Source organism: Schistocerca nitens, chromosome 4 (genome assembly GCF_023898315.1).
Source record: "Schistocerca nitens isolate TAMUIC-IGC-003100 chromosome 4, iqSchNite1.1, whole genome shotgun sequence".
Lineage (NCBI taxonomy): Eukaryota > Metazoa > Arthropoda > Insecta > Orthoptera > Acrididae > Schistocerca > Schistocerca nitens.
In genome coordinates, this window is record NC_064617.1 from 545,803,617 (window position 1) to 545,818,582 (window position 14,966).

The 14,966-nt window shown below is 46.6% G+C and overlaps 1 long non-coding RNA gene across 1 annotated transcript in view; it reads left to right on the forward strand.

Moving 5' to 3' along the window:
• Positions 1 to 14,966, forward strand: part of LOC126252612 (uncharacterized) — a 648,178-nt gene that overhangs the window by 240,476 nt on the left and 392,736 nt on the right. The window contains exon 2 of the long non-coding RNA XR_007545848.1: positions 3,053 to 3,087. This is a non-coding gene — a long non-coding RNA (uncharacterized LOC126252612). The remainder of the gene's footprint in view (positions 1 to 3,052; positions 3,088 to 14,966) is intronic.

A 14,966-nucleotide genomic window follows, 5' to 3' on the forward strand; every position in this document is an offset into this window, starting at 1 on the left:
GTTATTTCATTGCTGTTCGTACACGGAGTCAGAGTTCAGCCAAAGTTGTTCAAAGAGGAGGCACATAGTGTACTACATACCTCCACAAAAGAATCACATACCAAAAGTTAAAGCGAACATGGAGTTCAGTGCTGCAATGCTGCTGCAGATTCCGCATTTCTAGATTTTCGGAAACCGTTTGACACAGTGCCACACTGCGCATTGTTAACGAAGGTCGGAGTGCTCGGAATAAATTAGCAGATCCGTGAGTGGCTCGGAGACTTCTTAAGCAATAGAATCCAGCACATTGTTCTGGACGACGGGTGTTCACCAGAGACGACGGGTACGGTCAGCAGTGCCCCAGGAAAATGTGATCACATATGAATGAAAGATAGGTTTAGATACAGTTTTAATAACAGTGACAAGGCCTGCAGCAACGCCATAGAGACGGATGCTGTCTGCCATTCAAATTACATAGTTTGGTAGGTTTTTATAATGTATTTCCCCATTACAAACCATAGGAACAGTATTCTCAACAAATGAACAAAAATTCAGTACTTTAGATTTTTGTTATGGTATAATAGGAATGTTGTATGCCGTAGAAAATGTTAATTACTTACTTTACTTTTCTTTTCTCTACAGCTCTGAAGATGGTTCATATGAACCAAAACCCGTCGTTGAAAACAAAACAAAAACGATGTAGAAAGCAAAGCAATCTAGACATAAAATAAAAAATAAACTTTACGTTACGTTGAACTGTTGAAGGATAAAGCAAATGACAGTTTCCTTCATTTACTGCCTTCATTTACGCGACTTTATTGGTAGTTCTGCTTGTCGAAGGTCTGTGTTCTGTTATGGTGTAGGCGTTTGTGATTATTCGGCGGCAGTCGTACGAAGAAGTAGCTGTTCACCGTATTTTTTTTTTTAAAGTCTGATGCTCCTTCCTAAGACGAGGAGGAAGACAAAAGTGACGGCTTGTGTCGGTGTAAGAAGCTATTAACGGAAATCATTAAATTCTTATAAACGCTCATAACCTGGGATTAAAAACTACCAACTTGCCTGAGGACGATTTTTATTCCCAAAGATGTAAATATTTACGGAGCCTAAGATAATTATTTAACTAACATTCGTATTAACGTAAGATGAAGTAGAATATGTTATGCTGTACGTAAGTAATTTGACTGAAATACAACAAAACAAGGTACGATGTGGTATAATACATGTGTATTAACAGCAGTTGAGTAATTGTATAGACTTCATTTTAGTCATCTGGAGACGGCCGAAGAAAATGTAGAAGCATATTATTTCGACAAAACTCAGCTGTTTCGTATCATGTCACTTTATGGCTCTTGTTTTCATCTATTATTTTTGCAACATTTGCTTGCTGTTTTTCCGGTAATTTCAAGGAACCAGTTTAAAGATTAACTGGAGACTGTTAACACTGTTACGGTCATTTTCTAATGTATAGAAATGGTATCAGATTGCTAAAGGGCTTACGTCGATGGAGTGTCAGTTGTAACTACTTCACCTAACCTCCTAGCCTTGTCGGTTAAAGCGAGGCCGATGACGTTTGCGAAGACTGTTTTTACTAATTGGGAAATATGGAAAGTTGCTGTACGTATGTCGATTAATGTAAGCAGAGTCATTGTCAGCTGGCTGCGGCGGAAGACGGTGTAACTCTTTTACGGAAACTATCGTGTTGCGTATGAAATCTCGTTTAAGCAACCCGCTGTAGTTCTTGATCCGACTCTTGCGAAAAATAAATTCATTATTCCATAGTTGGTAACACGTGATTGCGCATTTGTAGTTTCAAGTTTTCTAATAACTGCGATTCAAGGAAGGGTCCTCAAGAAGTGTAACTCAACCGCGAAGGACGTAGCTAATAAAAACGTCGCTTGACCGTTAATTCAGTATTCGTCTCCTCAGTCTGATATCCTTACCAAGTGCATTCGATAGAGGAAATATGCCACGGTTCCTTTTAGAAAGAACGAAAGCATCGCTGAGATGTTTATCAAAGTCCTCTGGCAGACCCTTGAAAAGAGGCGTAGTGCATAATGGCTTACTCGTAAGATTTCGGGAGCATGCGTACTTAGGAGAAACGAACAACATAATGCCTCCTGCTACATATACCTCGCGAAAAGAGTATGCAGGTAAAACTGGAGAGATTCGAAATCATACGGACCCTTGTCAATCGTAGTTCTCTGTGCTCACTATTCGCGACAGCAACAGGAAAGGGCAGAAGTATCCGTGATACGCGACCTACGTTGCGCCGCACACCTTAGCGTCACTTACGGAGAAAATGAAGTTTCAGTTTGGGATAAGGGAAAAGTCTCAGTGACTGATTTGACTATTAATAATTCAAGAGAGACTGTAGGGTCGACTATGAGAATTTTTTTAATTGACCTATAGCCAACGAAGTTTACGAGATTTTAAATTTTGTATAATAATTTATTATGTCTAAGATCGCTTTGACACACAAAAAATATAGCAACTGTTTACCGAAAGAGCTAATGTGAATATTATAAGCGATTGTTTACGCAATAAATTATTATGCATAGCATGAGAAACGTACGTAATAGGGTTCAATGGTGATCGTCTGCTCGGTGTCTTGAGAATGGCCGGCCGGAGTGGCCGTGCGGTTCTAGGTGCTACAGTCTGGAACCGCGAGACCGCTACGGTCGCAGGTTCGAATCCTGCCTCGGGCATGGATGTGTGTGATGTCCTTAGGTTAAATGGTTCAAATGGCTCTGAGCACTATGGGACTCAACTGCTGTGGTCATAAGTCCCCTAGAACTTGGAACTACTTAAACCTAACTAACCTAAGGACAGCACACAACACCCAGCCATCACGAGGCAGAGAAAATCCCTGGCCCCGCCGGGAATCGAACCCGAGAACCCGGGCGTGGGAAGCGAGAACGCTACCGCACGACCACGAGATGCGGGCTCCTTAGGTTAGTTAGGTTTAATTAGTTCTACGTTCTAGGCGACTGATGACCTCAGAAGTTAAGTCGCATAGTGCTGAGAGCCATTTTGTTAAGTCTTGTTTCTAATTACAGTTTCCTTCATGTTGCAGATTGGAGTATCAGCTGCTGCTGCTGCTGCTGCTTGGTAAGTTACAGGCATAATCCTCGTACTCTAGGCTGCGTATAAAAGCATGGGAAATGGAATGTTCAGCGTGCTATCTTTTCTACTGCACGACTAACACACAGTAGTCAATATTTTAGCAGTTGTTGTGGCTGTTTTCATTGGCGTAGAATGTTACTTTGTCGATAGCAGAAAATGGCTTAAGTTACGTGACGATGAAATGTTTCAACATTGTTTCCCAGCGTGCTGCGGAATTCTAAAAAGTGATGGGGTGACACTGAATGCCCATAAAGTTCAGAGCAGAAAACACACAATGTTAGTTCGAAACTGCAGTGTCTTATACTCCTTTACTTAATCGTTCAGAGCAGAAAACACACAATGTCAGTTCGAAACTGCAGTGTCTTATACTCCTTTACCTAATCGTCGCCACCAACGAAAATTCCACTGTTACGAAAAGGAAAGTTTTAGACAGAGCTTCAGAAATCGGTATAAATTGCAATATAGGAAGCTGATAAGTGCGTGATGCTTATAAGAAAGTAAAGCAGTTACCAAACTGAAGATTGTTTTGAACACCACAGTGCTGTCTAGACATGGTCTTGTTGGAGACAGTAGACCATAGCCTTTCTCTGACCTTCCAACTGGTTTAAGCAGCCACTTATAAGGGGAGCTACAGCTTAATGTGGATTCCGAGCCACGGTGCATTTTTCACGTCAACAAACATCGCCAGAAGTGTCGGATAAAAATCCTAGGACTGACAAGGGATCGAAGCCGAGACTTGCCGTTGTGGTCAGGCACTTAACCCCCCCCAGGGGATCCACAACTCTTTTGTGGATACGTGCGTAGCGAGCACGGGACCCCGAGCTGATGTGGCCTTCCTTCCTTTCCGGGCTGCATACCTTCCCTTTCCGCATCCTTCCCCATTCCCCATCTTCGCCACCCCACCCCCCCTTCACCTCTGGCTCTTTCTTTCCCTTTCTCTGGGGTTATGGTTTGTGCCTACGTCTGGAGACGGACGCTTGTACATATACTACATTCTTCGCCTTCATTCCTTGCTTGTAAGTCTTCATCCTTCCTTTGTCCTTCTCTTTTCCTTACCTCTTCTCTCTACCTTCTCCGCTGCGGCGTTTGAGACCTCTCTTCTTTCCTTTCCCTTTCTCTTTCTTCCTCCCTGTGCGTGTCTGAAGGCCAACCCACGCACTTCCATGCGTAGCCGGTGACGGGGTAACGCGTAATTCCCCGCCCCGGGTAGACAGGTAGGACACGTACGTACCCCCTGGTAACGGCCAGGCCCAGGGAGGGGTGATTACCCGAGCTGATACCTTCCGAAAGTGCCGATTGGTCCCTCCGTCCGTTTGTCGGGAGGTGTGACCTGAGGTGTGAAAAATCACCTAAGGCGGGAGTGCCCTCAGAGAGGGCCCCCACAAGGGAGGAGCGCGCCATCGGAGACGCCGGTAATCATGGGGGATTCTTCCGCAATGGTTTCCTCACCTTCCACTATGTCTGCTCACAAACGTAAGTTCACTGAGTCTCAACCACAGTCAGTTCTTCCATCGTTGCCACAGTTCCTTGTTGTTTCTCGGTCTGACGAAGGTCACGACTTCTCCAGGTCAACCCTTTCATTATTCAGAAAGGTGTCGACGCAATTGCAGGTCCTGTAAAGTCTTGTTCCAGATTACGGAATGGCACCCTGTTGTTAGAAACAGTCAGTGCCCTCCAGGCACAAAAATTGCTGCGTACGTCACTACTACACACCTTCCCTGTCCGGGTGGAACCGCACCGTACCTTAAATTCCTCGCGTGGAGTCGTTTATACACGCTCCCTCGATGGACTGTCTGACGAAGAAATTCAGCACTACCTGTCTGACCAGGGCGTAACGGCTGTTCATAGGGTTATGAAAAGGGTTGACACGAACATCATTCCAACCCGCACTGTCTTCTTGACATTTGACAAAGTTCAACTACCATCGAAAATCAAAGCCGGCTATGAGATAATTTCCGTTCGCCCTTACGTCCCGAACCCTACGCGTTGCTATCGGTGCCAGCGGTTCAATCACACCAGCCAGTCCTGTTCCAATCCGGCCAAATGTGTTACGTGTGGCAGGGATGCCCATGAGGGTGCTTGTCCACCTCCATCCCCTCGCTGCATCAACTGTATGGGTGACCACGCCGCTTTCTCTCGAGATTGCCCCGTTTTTAAGGACGAAAAACTCATCCAGGAAATTAGGGTGAAGGAAAAGGTGTCGACCTTTGCTGCTCGAAAATTATTCGCCAGTCGACAGCCCACCGTGCCTCAGAAAGGAAACTACAGCACTGTCCTTGCTTCTCCTCGGCCAACAAAGGAGGCGGCCACGCAGACTTGCGACCTCACCTTTAGTGCCACGGTCGTCAGATCGGCCAGCGCAAAGATCGCCCGTTCAACCGCACCACTTTCGCCTGCCCACTCTCTGGCTCACCCTTTGTCGAGTTCTGCTAAATCTCGAGCCCAAAAGTCAGACACCAAGACTTCGAAAAAAGAGCATACTCGTGAAGAGTTTTTACGTACGGCAACTTCCCAACCATCGGTTCCTCCTTCCTCTAAACATCATACTTCCAAGAAGGCTACAAAGAAACCCAGTTCCTCTCCTTCTCCGCCAAGGCGTGTCCCATCTACAGCACCACCTGGCGGAAGTCGCCCTCGGCCGTCTTCTGTGTCGCCGAGGCGCACTGCTGGCGGCCGATCAACCGGCCGGTCACTGGTGGCAGGAGCTGCTCCTGACCAACCTATGGATCAGGATCTTCTGCCTTCGGCTGAATGCCATTCCATGCTGTCGGTCGCAAGCTCAGAGCAGTCGTTGAGTTGACAGCGACCTTGGTCGCATTCCTCCATTTTCTGTTCACCCTATGTCCATTATCCACTGGAATATCCGCGGTATTCGAGCCAATCGGGATGAATTGTCGATCCTCTTACAATCCTACTCGCCGGTCATCTTCTGTCTTCAGGAAACAAAGCTGCGTCCCCATGACCGCTTTGTTCTCCCTCATTTTCAGTCCGTCCGATATGATCTCCCCTCTGTTGAAGGCACTCCAGCACACGGAGGACTCATGATTCTTCTCCATGAAACTGTCCATTATCACCCAATCCATTTAAACACTTCCTTCCAAGCTGTCGCCGTCCGTCTTTCCCTTTCCGGATACACGTTCTCTCTTTGTTTTGTATACATTCCATCGTCCACACCAATGGCACGAGCTGATCTCCTTCATCTTCTTGGTCAGCTTCCACCCCCATATTTGTTGGTTGGGGACTTCAATGGCCACCACCCGCTTTGGGGATCTCCACATCCTTGTTCACGTGGCTCACTATTGCTAGACGTCTTCCACCAAGCAGATCTAGTTTGCCTCAACACTGGGGTCCCTACGTTTTTGTCTGCCTCCACGGCAAATTTATCTCATTTGGACCTTGCGGTCGGTACTGTTCCGCTAGCTCGGCGCTTCGAATGGTTCGCCCTTGATGATACACACTCCAGTGACCACTTTCCATGTGTCCTTAGACTGCAGCCTCAACGGCCATATATGCGCCTGCGACGCTGGAAGTTTGCTCAAGCCGATTGGACACTTTTTTCGTCTCAAGCGACATTCGATGACCGTCACTTTCCCAGCGTCGACGATGAGGTCACACATATTACCGACGTTATTCTTATAGCTGCGGAACATTCAATACCACGCACCTCCGAATTGCCCCGGCGCCCCCCAGTTCCTTGGTGGAACGAGGCATGCCGTGATGCACTACGTGAGCGGCGACGTGCTCTCCGAGTTTTCCGCCACCATCCTACTTTGGCCAACTGTATCCGCTATAAGCAGCTACGAGCGCGATGCCGTTATGTCATCCGCGATAGCAAGAAGGCAAGCTGGAAATTCTTTATTAGCTCATTTAACACCTTCACTCCCGCCTCGGAAGTTTGGAGTCGGCTTCGACGGTTCTCCGGCGCGCCTAGTTTCTCCCCGGTCTCTGGGCTCACTGTCGCGCATGACACATTAGTGGACCCCGTCGCAATTTCTAACTCGTTGGGTCAGCACTTTGCCGAGATTTCGAGCTCTTCAAATTACCCTCCTGGGTTTCTCCCGAAGAAACGTGCAGCGGAAGTGCGACCTCTTGCTTTCTCCTCTCAAAATCGCGAAAGCTACAATACTGTTTTCTCCATGCGGGAACTCCAACATGCACTCTCTTCTTCTCGCTCCTCCGCCCCAGGACCAGATGGTATCCACGTCCAAATGTTGCTGCATTTATCAACCCATAGTCTGCGTTACCTCCTTCGCCTTTATAATCGAATTTGGACCGACAGTACTTTTCCCAGACGATGGCGGGAAGCTATCGTCGTTCCTGTTCCGAAACCTGGAAAGGACAAACATCTCCCCTCTAGCTATCGCCCCATTTCTCTCACGAGTAGTGTCTGTAAGGTTTTGGAGCGTATGGTGAATTACCGTTTAGCGTGGTGGCTGGAATCCCGCAGTCTTTTAACACCTGCCCAATGCGGATTCCGAAAGCATCGTTCTGCAGTTGACCATCTTGTTGCTCTCTCCACTTATATCATGAACAATTTTCTCCGGAAACGCCAAACGGTAGCAATATTTTTTGATCTGGAGCGAGCATACGATACCTGTTGGAGGACAGGCATCCTCCGCACACTGTTCTCTTGGGGCTTTCGAGGCCGGCTGCCCCTTTTTCTTCGCGAATTTATGGCAGAGCGCACATTTAGGGTGCGGGTGAACACTACTCTCTCCCGCACTTTCTCCCAAGAAAACGGGGTACCCCAGGGCTCCGTGCTGAGTGTTGTCCTGTTTGCCATCGCTATAAACCCAATTATGGATTGTCTCCTTCCCGATGTCTCGGGCTCCCTCTTTGTGGATGATTTTGCGATCTACTACAGCTCTCAACGGACCAGCCTTCTTGAACGTCTTCAAGGATGTCTCGATCGCCTCCACTCTTGGAGCATCGAAACAGGCTTCCGTTTCTCTCCCAGTAAGACCGTTTGTGTTAATTTTTGGCGACGTAAGGAGTTTCTTCCGCCCTCCTTACATCTAGGACCTGTCAACCTTCCGTTTTCAGACGTCGCTAAATTCTTGGGTCTTACGTTTGACAGAAAACTGTGCTGGTCCTCCCACGTTTCCTATCTTTCGGCTCGCTGTCTGCGATCGCTTAACACCCTCCGTGTCCTGAATGGTACCTCCTGGGGAGCGGACCGAGTGGTCCTTCTCCGCCTCTATCGCGCCTTAGTGCGCTCGAAATTGGATTATGGAAGCATAGTCTACTCCTCTGCTCGGCCGTCTATTCTTCGGCGTCTCGACTCTATCCACCACCGTGGATTACGTTTAGTGTCTGGAGCTTTTTACACTAGCCCTGTGGAAAGCCTTTATGCTGAGACTGCTGAACCTCCGTTGTCCAATCGGCGAGCGGTCCTTCTAAGTCGTTATGCTAGCCATCTGTCTTCCATGCCTGCTAATCCAGCCCATGCCCTTTTTTTCGACGCCTCATTTGATGTAGGGTATGCTGGCCGCTCCTCCTCCCTACTACCCCCGGGAGTCCGCTTCCGTCAACTGCTCCATTCTCTTTCCTTCCGCTTTCCTAAAACCTTTTTGACAACTTCGGGTACAGCACCGCCTTGGCTCCGTCCCCGGATCTGCCTGCTCCGTGACCTTTGTCGATTTCCCAAGGATGGTACCCCTACACTTGTTTATCGTCGGGCATTTGCTGCTCTATGTGCACAAATGACGGACGCCACATTTATTTACACCGACGGCTCGAAAACATCGTTAGGTGTAGGGAGTGCCTATATTGTTGGCGACACCCCAAATCAATTTCGGTTCCCGACCAGTGTTCGGTGTATACTGCGGAGCTTTACGCTGTTCTCCAGGCTGTCCACTACATCCGCCGCCATCGGCGGATACAGTACGTTATCTGCTCAGATTCTCTCATCTCTCTCCTCAGTCTCCAAGCTCTTTACCCTGTGCACCCTCTGGTCTACCGGATTCAGGACTGTCTGCGCTTGCTCCATCTGGGGGACGTCTCGGTGGCGTTCCTCTGGCTCCCGGGACACGCTGGTATCTGTGGGAACGAGGCGGCCGATATAGCGGCCAAGGCTGCAGTCTCTCTTCCTCGGCCAGCTATTCAATCGCTTCCCTTCACCGATCTACGGAGCGGTTTATGTCGCAAAGTTGCTCATTTATGGCATGCGCATTGGTTAACACTTCCCAATAATAAATTGCGGGAAGTGAAAGCTCTTCCTTGCGCTTGGACTTCTTCCTCCCGAACGCGTCGTCGGGAGGAGGTAATTTTAACTAGACTCCGGATAGGGCACTGTCTTTTTAGCCATCGACATCTTTTAAGCGGCGATCCTCCCCCACTCTGTCCCCACTGCTCTCAGCTGTGGACGGTAAGACACCTTTTAATTGAATGCCCCTATTTTAATCCGTTACGCGCCCGTCTACAGCTATCGCCTGATCTATCGTCGATTTTAGCAGATGACACGCGCTCAGCCGACCGCGTTCTCCAGTTTATTAGTGCTAGTGAAATGACGTCAGTCATTTGAAGCTTTTTTTGGGGACAACCAACCCCTTTCTGTAGTGGATTTTTAAGCCTTCCTTCTGCTTTTAGTTTCTCCAATATTATGACTTTGTTCCCATTGCTGCTGAATTTCAGTTTCGGTTTTTTTTTACTATTTCCTCAGTCACAGGCTGGGCGCTAATGACCATAGCAGTTTTGCGCCCTAAAACCAAACCAAAAAAAAAAAGGCACTTAACCATTGAGCCACTGAGTGAATGGTACCTATAATATGAAACCAAGTGAAGAATATTTCAAAGGAAAATGAAAGATGTAGAATGATGTTACTATGTGGAACATGCTTTCAGATGGTTACACGTACGCACATCAACAAATTGTAAGCCCATTGAGCAAGAATTAAGAAGGGTGACAGTTCGTAAGCCTTTTCTCGCGAATGGATACTGATTTATGTAGCCCCTTCACCCAACAGAATGTGTCCGCCCCCGGTAGCTGAGTGGACAGCCGGCACGGTAACTCAGCGTGTTCGGTCAGAGGGTTAGTTGCCCTCTGTAATAAAAAAACTGAGATAATGGATCAACTACGAACTGAAACGGGTGTCTTGCGACGTCCGCACCGGGCAGATACAACGAACGAAAACGAACAAAATGAGACTACAAAAAAAAGTGGTCATCGCGACAGACTGTCAATCCAAAGTGCTCGGGTTCGATTCCCGGCTGGGTCGGAGATTTTCTCCGCTCAGGGACTGGGTGTTGTGTTGTCCTAATCATCATTTCATCCCCATCGACGCGCAAGTCGCCGAAGTGGCGTCAAATCGAAAGACTTGCACCAGGCGAACGGTCTACCCGACGGGAGGCCCTCGTCACACGACATTTCATTTCATTTTTACCCAACAGAATGGTCACATAGCCCATCGGAGCGACACGGTCGCTCACACACTGTGCTCATGTTATGGAGCACATTAACGTGCGCAATAGGTGACTACGCAAACTACAGATGACGATAGATATGACGAACTCGTAGCCTCCGAAGTACTACCGTGTCACAAACACTACAAATTCTTACAATGAACTAATGGGGCGGTGCACGGTGCTACAGCGTGTGTCCCCACAGCTGGTGTGGAAACCTGTAATACTAGCAGGCAGCGAAGGGAGAGACGCGGCGTTGTCATTGCACCACTGCCTGTCCAGTGGTCCACAGAGGTCGGTAGCGGCAGGACTTTCCTCAGACAGCCGTCCTCGTTGAATGCATTGCCTCCTTTTCCTAGTCTCACCTTCATTAAAAACGCTATTGATGGAATCCATACGGGGCGGGAGCATTTCATTTCAAATCCTGCCAGTCGAAAGTTTTCAGCCTTTTCGAAGTCAGATTCTCATTAAAATTCCACCGAAGTCGCTTTCGTATGAAACCTTATTATAGTCGCAGGTGTTACACTCAGGGGAGCTGCTGCTGCGCCATTCCCCACGCCATCTTTGTCACAACTATTTTTCGTTCTCTCTCTCTCTCTCTCTCTCTCTCTCTCTCTCTCTCTCCCCCCCCTCTCTCGTATGCATGGGCGGGGATGATGGGGGAGGGGGCAGACCGCGTGGCCACAACCAGTTGCAGCCTACACTCGCTTCAGTAGTTACACAGGCAATGTCAGTTGAAACACATACCTTGATGCTGATGTCTTCGATGGCTTTCCAGTGCACCGCGTTGTTCACAGGCACACGGGAGACCATCACTATATTTTCTTAAGTCATTGTAAAACGTAAGTTACATAAAATGAAGTTGTAAAAAAAGGAATGTTCAAAGTTCACCGTCTCGTCGACGTTGAGGCGATCACATACTGCTCACAAAGGTAGGGCCAGAAATCCCCCGCGATGTTGTGAGAGGAAATATCGTGCCTCTCGTATCTAGTGAAGTGCGGGCAGAATAACCCCCCCCCCCCCTCCCCAGCTTTGAACCCCGTCGTTCCGAGGCCTCAGGCCATTGTGTTCAATCTTGAGTCAACTCATGGTCTGGTAGTTATCCCAATTTTGAAGGTATTAGTTCTTAAAATAGTCATTGAGTGTATAAAGTTTCTTGCTTCTGTTGAAATTAGTTCTAGTGCCCGTATGATAGAGAAAGTCATAATTCCTAAGCCACAGGGGCTTCCCATCAGATAATGATTTATACGAAAATGTTACTGATGAAAAGAGGTGAAAATGCGATTTTTCTAATTGGACGGTAGATATATGCAATTACATGAGAATCAGGAATTTTCCAGACTTGCAGTAAAAGATCTGTATTTTAAGTGTGGCTGCCACAAACTGCTCTGCTGAAAAATCCTCTCTTTCATCATCGAGTAGCGAACCTGGCAATGCTTCGCAACTGCTAAATGTGGATTGTTGTTGTTGTTGTCTTCAGTCCTGAGACTGGTTTGATGCAGCTCTCCACGCTACTCTATCCTGTGCAAGCTTCTTCATCTCCCAGTACCTACTGCAACCTACATCCTTCTGAATCTGCTTAGTGTATGCATCTCTTGGTCTCCCCCTACGATTTTTACCCTCCACGCTGCCCTCCAATACTAAATTGGTGATCCCTTGATGCCTCAGAACATGTCCTACCAACCGATCCCTTCTTCTGGTCAAGTTGTGCCACAAACTCCTCTTCTCCCCAATCCTATTCAGTACCTCCTCATTAGTTATGTGATCTACCCATCTAATCTTCAGCATTCTTCTGTAGCACCACATTTCGAAAGCTTCTATTCTCTTCTTGTCCAAACTATTTATCGTCCATGTTTCACTTCCATACATGGCTACACTCCATACAAATACTTTCAGAAACGACTTCCTGACACTTAAATCTATACTCGATGTTAACAAATTTCTCTTCTTCAGAAACGCTTTCCTTGCCATTGCCAGTCTACATTTTATATCCTCTCTACTTCGACCATCATCAGTTATTTTGCTCCCCAAATAGCAAAACTCCTTTACTACTTTAAGTGTCTCATTTCCTAATCTAATACCTTCAACATCACCCGACTTAATTCGACTACATTCCATTATCCTCGTTTTGCTTTTGTTGATGTTCATCTTATACCCTCCTTTCAAGACACTGTCCATTCCGTTCAACTGCTCTTCCAAGTCCTTTGCTGTCTCTGACAGAATTACAATGTCATCGGCGAACCTCAAAGTTTTTATTTCTTCTCCATGGATTTTAATACCTACTCCAAACTTTTCTTTTGATTCCTTTACTGCTTGCTCAATATACAGATTGAATAACATCGGGGAGAGGCTACAACCCTGTCTCACTCCCTTCCCAACCACTGCTTCCCTTTCATGCCCCTCGACTCTTATAACTGCCATCTGGTTTCTGTACAAATTGTAAATAGCCTTTCGCTCCCTGTATTTTACCCCTGCCACCTTTAGAATTTGAAAGAGAGTATTCCAGTCAACATTGTCAAAAGCTTTCTCTAAGTCTACAAATGCTAGAAATGTAGGTTTGCCTTTCCTTAATCTTTCTTCTAAGATAAGTCGTAAGGTCAGTATTGCCTCACGTGTTCCAGTATTTCTACGGAATCCAAACTGATCTTCCCCGAGGTCGGCTTCTACCAGTTTTTCCATTCGTCTGTAAAGAATTCGTGTTAGTATTTTGCAGCTGTGGCTTATTAAACTGATTGTCCGGTAATTCTCACATCTGTCAACACCTGCTTTCTTTGGAATTGGAATTATTATATTCTTCTTGAAGTCTGAGGGTATTTCGCCTGTTTCATACATCTTGCTTACCAGATGGTAGAGTTTCGTCAGGGCTGGCTCTCCCAAAGCCGTCAGTAGTTCCAATGGAATGTTGTCTACTCCGGGGGCCTTGTTTCGACTCAGGTCTTTCAGTGCTCTGTCAAATTCTTCACGCAGTATCGTATCTCCCATTTCATCTTCATCTACATCCTCTTCCATTTCCATAATCGCCCTTGTATAGACCCTCTATATACTCCTTCCACCTTTCTGCTTTCCCTTCTTTGCTTAGAACTGGGTTTCCATCTGAGCTCTTGATGTTCATACAAGTGGTTCTCTTATCTCCAAAGGTCTCTTTAATTTTCCTGTAGGCAGTATCTATCTTACCCCTAGTGAGATAAGCCTCTACATCCTTACATTTGTCCTCTAGCCATCCCTGCTTAGCCATTTTGCACTTCCTGTCGATCTCATTTTTGAGACGTTTGTATTCCTTTTTGCCTGCTTCATTTACTGCATTTTTATATTTTCTCCTTTCATCAATTAAATTCAATATTTCTTCTGTTACCCAAGGATTTCTACTAGCCCTCGTCTTTTTACCTATTTGATCCTCTGCTGCCTTCACTACTTCATCCCTCAGAGCTACCCATTCTTCTTCTACTGTATTTCTTTCCCCCATTCCCGTCAATTGTTCCCTTATGCTCTCCCTGAAACTCTGTACAACCTCTGGTTCTTTCAGTTTATCCAGGTCCCATCTCCTTAAATTCCCACCTTTTTGCAGTTTCTTCAGTTTCAATCTACAGGTCATAACCAACAGATTGTGGTCAGAGTCCACATCTGCCCCTGGATGTGGATGTGGATGGGAGGTGGATATACGTCCTAACGTTCTCTCTCTCTCTCTCTCTCTCTCTCTCTCTCTCTCTCTCTCTCTCTCTCTCTCTCTCTCTGCCCCTCTCCTCATCCCTACTGTCTGTGTACGTCTCCTCCTCCCCCTTATCTCACTACACTTCTCCTCTCCATCTTCCTGTGCATCTCCACCTCCTCCCTCTCAACGTTCACCCCCCTCCCTTTCTCTTTGTCCATCTCCTCTTGCCCCCTCTCTCTGACTTTGAGACTTTTTTTATTGTTATTACCAACGAAGCTTTGATTGGGAACTGAAGTCGCTTAAAATGCATGAGTAAGCTGGTTCGGATCGTTGATATACGGGGTATAAAAGATCCTTCCCGCTGCTGGACCTCTGAGGATAATAGTGCCAATGACGCTATTTCGGTTGGTTTGAATCTGCAAACAGGTTGGATTACAAAGTTCCTGATGACTCGGATTCAGTAGTAGTATTTTAATAAAAAGTCAATGAGCCATTATTGTAACTTTCCCGTTTCCTGTTGAAATAGACTGCAAGGAAGTAAATACAGCACGTGGATGGGTATACGATTTTAGGATGAATCACCTAAAACTTGCACCGCAAATATTGCCGATCTGGAAAGTGCCATTGACGTGCGGTTTTCGTAGAACGGATTGGTAGTCAGGGGCTCGTGTTGTTAGCCATTCAACAGATTGCAATAATACTTCTGAAGGGTATTTTTTGTACAAACATACGCTTTTTCAAATGGAAAAATGCCTACTGAGATTAGCAAACTAAAAGAAGGGTAAAATAGAATTTCAGTTACGTTAACTGCAGGA